Source organism: Lissotriton vulgaris, chromosome 7 (assembly GCF_964263255.1).
Source record: "Lissotriton vulgaris chromosome 7, aLisVul1.2, whole genome shotgun sequence".
NCBI lineage: Eukaryota > Metazoa > Chordata > Amphibia > Caudata > Salamandridae > Lissotriton > Lissotriton vulgaris.
The window spans coordinates 473,915,456-473,921,455 of record NC_141695.1 but is presented as its reverse complement, the minus strand read 5'-3'; positions in this window follow the sequence as shown (position 1 = coordinate 473,921,455).

Here is a 6,000-nt window from a genome sequence, read left to right as displayed (position 1 = left end):
GAGATTTTCAAACGTTTTTTAAATGCTAACTTTTAAGTGCCATAGTAGTTATACCTATTTCTTGTACTGAATTTCTACAGTCTTTTAACTTTTAATTTATAAATATTTTTTGTTTATTAAACAACATTATATATTTTTATGAAAATTGCAACAAAAAAAAATAGTATTTGAATATATTTATATTATTTTCTTTTTACATTTTTTTCACATTTTTTGGGGGAGTTGCGCACCCAAAGCGTACCTACTGCAGTGGGTCCATGTATTCTAGCTGCCATTTTGGAAAAGTTGTGAAGGATCCGCTTATGGTGAGTGATGAGTGCATGTTATATTTCAGAGTATGTCATATACGTACAATGTTACGTCGCGTGCGCGACCGGTTTGCAACCGGTCCATGACTCCTGCTTCTGTGCATTCCTGACACATGTGTATTACGGTACGCGACACTTGCACGGTGGCGGGCCCCACGTGACATCATATACGTGCTGGGGAGCGCTCAGTGCGTGACTCCTGTTAAATGTTTTATGTTCTAAAATGATACGTCCGTGTCTTTAATGTACATGTTAGGGCAAAAGATTATCTACGGTATTCATAAAAATAATATATTTCTACTTGTAATAAACTTATATTATTTTTAAATATATTTTCGCGAAGTCGCATAGGGTGCGGGTTTCGTGAGCGCACGGTGCGTGGATCCCATGAGACCTAAAAAAAAAGATTTGATTGGTTCATAACATTTCCCACTGTAACTATTGAAGGACCCCACCCATTTTAATTATTCTGTTTGGAGCAGTTGATGATAGACATCTCTTCTTCCAGAGCTGGTTTTGGAATTTTTGGGGTGTTTTTAAAAAACTTGCATTTGAGAAATGGCATCTGGTTAGCAAGCTCCTCATCATTCTTCAGATGAAGATATCTTGGAGGAAGATCCACCCAAGCAGAGGCCTGAATCAGTGGAATGGAAATGTTTCACCTTTCCTGCCGGAGAAAAAAAGTCAACGCAAGAAAAGTCACATGCTTGCTGTGTGACAGGGTCCTGTCGCGAGGCAGTGACAAGAAATACTCCTGCAGAACAGCGAGTATGTATAAACATCTGCAGACCATACACCCAAAAACTCTGGCACAAGAAGAAATGAGGCGTGCAGCATAAAATCCACCACCAGGCACTGCTAGCACCTCCGCAGCACCCACTTCAGCACCATCAGTAGACATTCACCCAGAATTTGCTTTTCTGCAGCAGCACTGCACTAAGTGCAAAACCATCATCTGTTATGGTGAACAGTCAGTGGACGCTATTTGTGCAGCTCAACGGAACCACAAAGGCATTTTATTTTTTGTTTTTTGTTTTTGGAATGATGTTGAATTCCAAAAGCTAACTGTTTACTTAATTCCGTTTTTGTTCAATTTGTAAAAAACACCAAAAAAAGTACAAAATTGTTAAAAAACTAAAAAAAAATAGAAAACAAATAACAGAAGAAAAAAAAATCTGGTTTAACACCTTGGCTGCTTTGACTTTTCCCCTCCTGTGCTGAGGGATCTGTAAATCCCATTGTTCATGACGAGCTCAGCTCGTCATGAGCACACAAGCAGTGTACTGCATGACGAGCTGAGCTCGTCATGAGCATGGAAGGGGTTAAAAAAAGAAATATGATTGCATGGTAATGTCTGAAAGTTTGGTTGAATGTATGTTCAGAGCATGATTGACTGAAAGAATGCATTAGTACTGTATGGTGAATTTATAGGGGCAGATCTATGAGGAAGTGCTGCAGCGTGACACTGCAAGCCTTTTAGCTTCACTGCGCTGCAGCACTTAATTGGCACAGGGATGTGACATATTTACATAAATGTCGCAATTCTGTGCTCCCTCTGCACTAGCACACAAACTTCAGCCATGCAGTGACGTAGGCACCCTTGCACCATGGTGCAAGGATATCTGTGTCGTGGGGAGATTGTTTTTGTGCAGGAAGAGACTACTTCCTGCACAAAAACAATCACTAAAGGCATTTTCCTCCTTCAGTGTGTGCTGTGGAATGCAGCATGCACTGAAAGAGGAAAAATGGGGAGAAATGAAAACATTTCTCCTTGTTTTGCCTCGCTACACCACCTCTAAGGTGGCACACCATTCACAAGTATCTACAGATTTACACTTTCTCGTAAGTCTGGAGATGTGTTATTCCATGGGTGTTGTGTGGGAACAGACACAGCAACACCCATGGAACGCTCCTTCTATGCGAAGTGCTGCATTTGAATGGGTCGTATTTTCAAGGAGAGGAAAACCCATGCAGGGTTGCTTTTCCTCTCCTTGTAAATATGGAGGAGTCCCCAGCGCCATCACTACGTTACAAAAAGTGACGTACTGGTGGCGCAGGGGGCTTGTAAATCTGCCCCATAAGTGCTTAGGTATTAGCAGAGTGATACAATAAGAACATAGTGCTGGATGGCTGATTGATGAACTGCATGAGACTGACAGGAGGTATCCTAGGCTGCATGAGTACTACTTCAGTATTTAGTGTGTCAATAGTATGTATCTGCTTAGAGGTTTCTAGGGATTGTGCACAGAATATCGTACGTGTACTTGTGTCGGTGCCTAGTTCATTCTATAAGATCATCACTAGTAACTAAAACGATGACAGTGCTGCAAACATTGTGCTCAGGTAATTTATAAGTGGCTAGGTATTGTCTCAATGCCTGAGTCATTCTGCAAGTGCATAGACAGTGACTGGGTTCCTAGAGTGCTAATAGTTGACAGCAGGATAAGTTTATAAGCAGGTATGTTAGCAGAGTGATTAGATAAGTACATGCTTCTGTCAGGATGATTGTAGGAGTGGACACAGACTCACAGTGTGATTCCAGACAAGCATGACTATTAGTTGGTCTTTTGCAGGACTGACTCAGTAGTCTGCAAGGGTTTAAGGGACTGCATACATTTGGCACATTTGACTAACACTTCTTGTTTCCATACCTGATTCATTATGTAAGTGCATAGACAGTCAATAGGTTTCTAGAGTGATAGTAGTTGACAGCAGGATACGTTTATAAGGACTTATGTTTTCAGCAGAGTGATTAGATAAGGACATACATACTTCTGTCAGGATGGTTGTAGGAGTGGACACAGACTCACAGAGTGATTCCAGACAAGCATGACTATTACCTGGACTTTTGCAGGACTGACTCAGTAGTCTGCAAGGAGCTAAGGGACTGCATATATTGTGCACATTTGACTGTACCACTGCTTTGTTCAATGCATGAGTCATTCTGCAAGTGCATAGACAGTGACTATGTTCCTAGAGTGCTAGTAGTTGACAGCAGGATACGTTTATACGCGCTTATGTTTCAGCGGAGTTATGAGATAAGAACATGCTTCCATCAGGATGATTGTAGGAGTGGACAGAGCTGCTTGAGAGCCATAGAACAGATCAGCAGAGTTGCTTTAGAGCCAGAGAACCAGGTCAGCAGAGCCGTTGTAGAGCCAGAGACCCAGGTCAGCAGAGCTGCTGTAGAGCCAGAGAACCAGGTCAGCAGAGTTGCTTTAGAGCCATAGAACCAGGTCAGCAGAGCTGCTCTAGAGCCTAAGAAGCAGGTTAGCAGAGCTGCTTTAGAGCCACAGAACCAGGTCAGCAGAGCTCCTTTAGAGCCAGAGACCCGGATCAGCAGAGGGGCTCTAGAGCCTAAGAACCAGGTCAGCAGAGCTGCTCTAGATCCAGAGAACCAGGTCAGCAGAGCTGCTGTAGAGCCTGAGAAACCAGGTCAGTAGAGCTGCTTTAGAGGGAGAGAACCAGTTCAGCAGAGCTGCCCTATAGGGAGAGAACCAGGTCAGCAGAGCTGCTCTTGAGCCAGAGAATCATTTCAGCAGAACTGCTTTAGATCCATAGAACCGGGTCAGCAGAACTGCTTTAGAGCCAGAGAACCAGGTCAGCAGAGCTGTTGTAGAGCCAGAGAACCAGATCAGAAGAGCTGCTCTATAGCCTAAGAACTAGGTTAGCAGAGCTGCTCCAGAGCCGGAGAACCAGGACAGCAGACCTGCTGTAGAGCCAGAGAAACCAGGTCAGCAGAGCTGCTTTAGAGGGAGAGAACGAAGTCAGCAGAGCTGCTTTAGAGCCAGAGAACCAGGTCATTAGAGGTGCTTTAGAGCCAGAGAACCAGGTCAGCAGAGCTGGTCTAGCTGACACTGACTGACTGACATTGACTGATTGACACTGATTGACTGACACTGACTGACTGACACCAACTGACAATGATTGACTGACACTGACTGACTGACACTGATTGACTGTCACTGACTGACACTGACTACTCTACTACGTTCTCTCTACTGCTCTCTACTACTCACTCTCCACTTCTCTACTACTCTCTACTACTCACTCCCTACTTCTCTACTACTTTCTACTGCTCACTCTCTACTAATACTCTCTACTACTATCTCTCTACTACTCACTCTCTACTGCTCTCTCTCTACTACTCACTTGCTACTACTCTTTACTACTCACTCTCTACTACTCTCTACTACTACGCTCTACTACTCTCTACCACTCACTCTCTACTACTCTACTACTCACTCTCTACTACTCTCTCTACTACTCACTCCACTACACTCTACTACTCACTCTCTACTACTCACTCTCCAGTACTCTCTACTACTCACTCTCTACTACTCTCTCTTCTCTCTCTGCTACTCACTCTACTACTCACTCTCTACTACTCACTCTACTACTCACTCTCTACTACACTCTACTACTCTCTACTACTCACTCTCTACTACTTACTCTACTACTCTTTACTACTCACTCTCTGCTACTCTCTACTACTCACTCTACTACTCACTCTCTACTACACTCTAGTACTCTCTACTACTCACTATCACTACTCACTCTACTACTCTCTACTACTCACTCTCTACTACTCTCTACTACTCTCTACTACTCACTCTCTGTTACTCTCTCTACTACTCTCTACTACTCACTCTCTACTCTCTATTACTCATTCTCTACTCTCTACCTCTTTACCTCTTCACCTCTCTCTACCTCTCTCTCTACTACTCTCTACCTCTCTACCTCTTTACCTCTACCTCTCTACCTCTACACCGCTACCTCCACACCTCTAGCCTCTCTACCTCTCTTTACACGCACACATATGCACATATATGCATTTATATATATATATATGTATGTGTATATATATATACATACGTATATAAACATATATATAATCTTCATATCTATATAAATACAAAAAGAAATGCATGCATACATATACATATTCATATACATATATGAATACATATGCATGTTATGTACATGAAAGTTTGAAAAACACTAATAAAAGCAAAGCTAAAAAGCCACCTAATTACAGACAGAATTGCTTTAACTTAAACGAGGGCGAGACCTATTGCATTTTCAATGCTTGTTTACTTTGGTTCCATCTAGAGGGCATTCAGATGTGTCACACTTTTGCCATAAATTCTGAATGTTAGCACTCTAGTTGCTCGTTAGATCACTATAATAAAGCTACTGCTCACCAGGGAAGTCTGCTGCTGGTATTCAAAGTGCATGTTTCACTCTGCATGTTAGAATTTGTTAATGAAATAGAAGAGGATTTGAGAAGTCAAAATGTGCCCTAATTTTTCTTTCTGCTGCACTAAACATAATTTATCTGGCAAAATGAAGCCCCTCATTTTGTTCCTTTGCAAATTAAATGTTTTAAGTGTTACCACTTGATTCCAATCAAGATGGCTTCAGGTGTTCCATACTTTTGTCATAAGGAAGACTGTTAGCGCTCTAGTTGTTCTTTAGAATACTCTGGGACATTCTATCATTGGGCTATACTTGGGCTACATCTGTGTGATATTTGCGCTACATTTGGGCTCTTTTGTCTCTGGCGGCCATCTTGGGAGACTTATTTGTTATGAAGTTTCCTAACTTCCTCATTTACTACAGTCTCCTCAGTAGGAAATACTTTCAGTGTTTTACTTTGGTTCCATCAAGAAGGCATTCAGATGTGGCACAC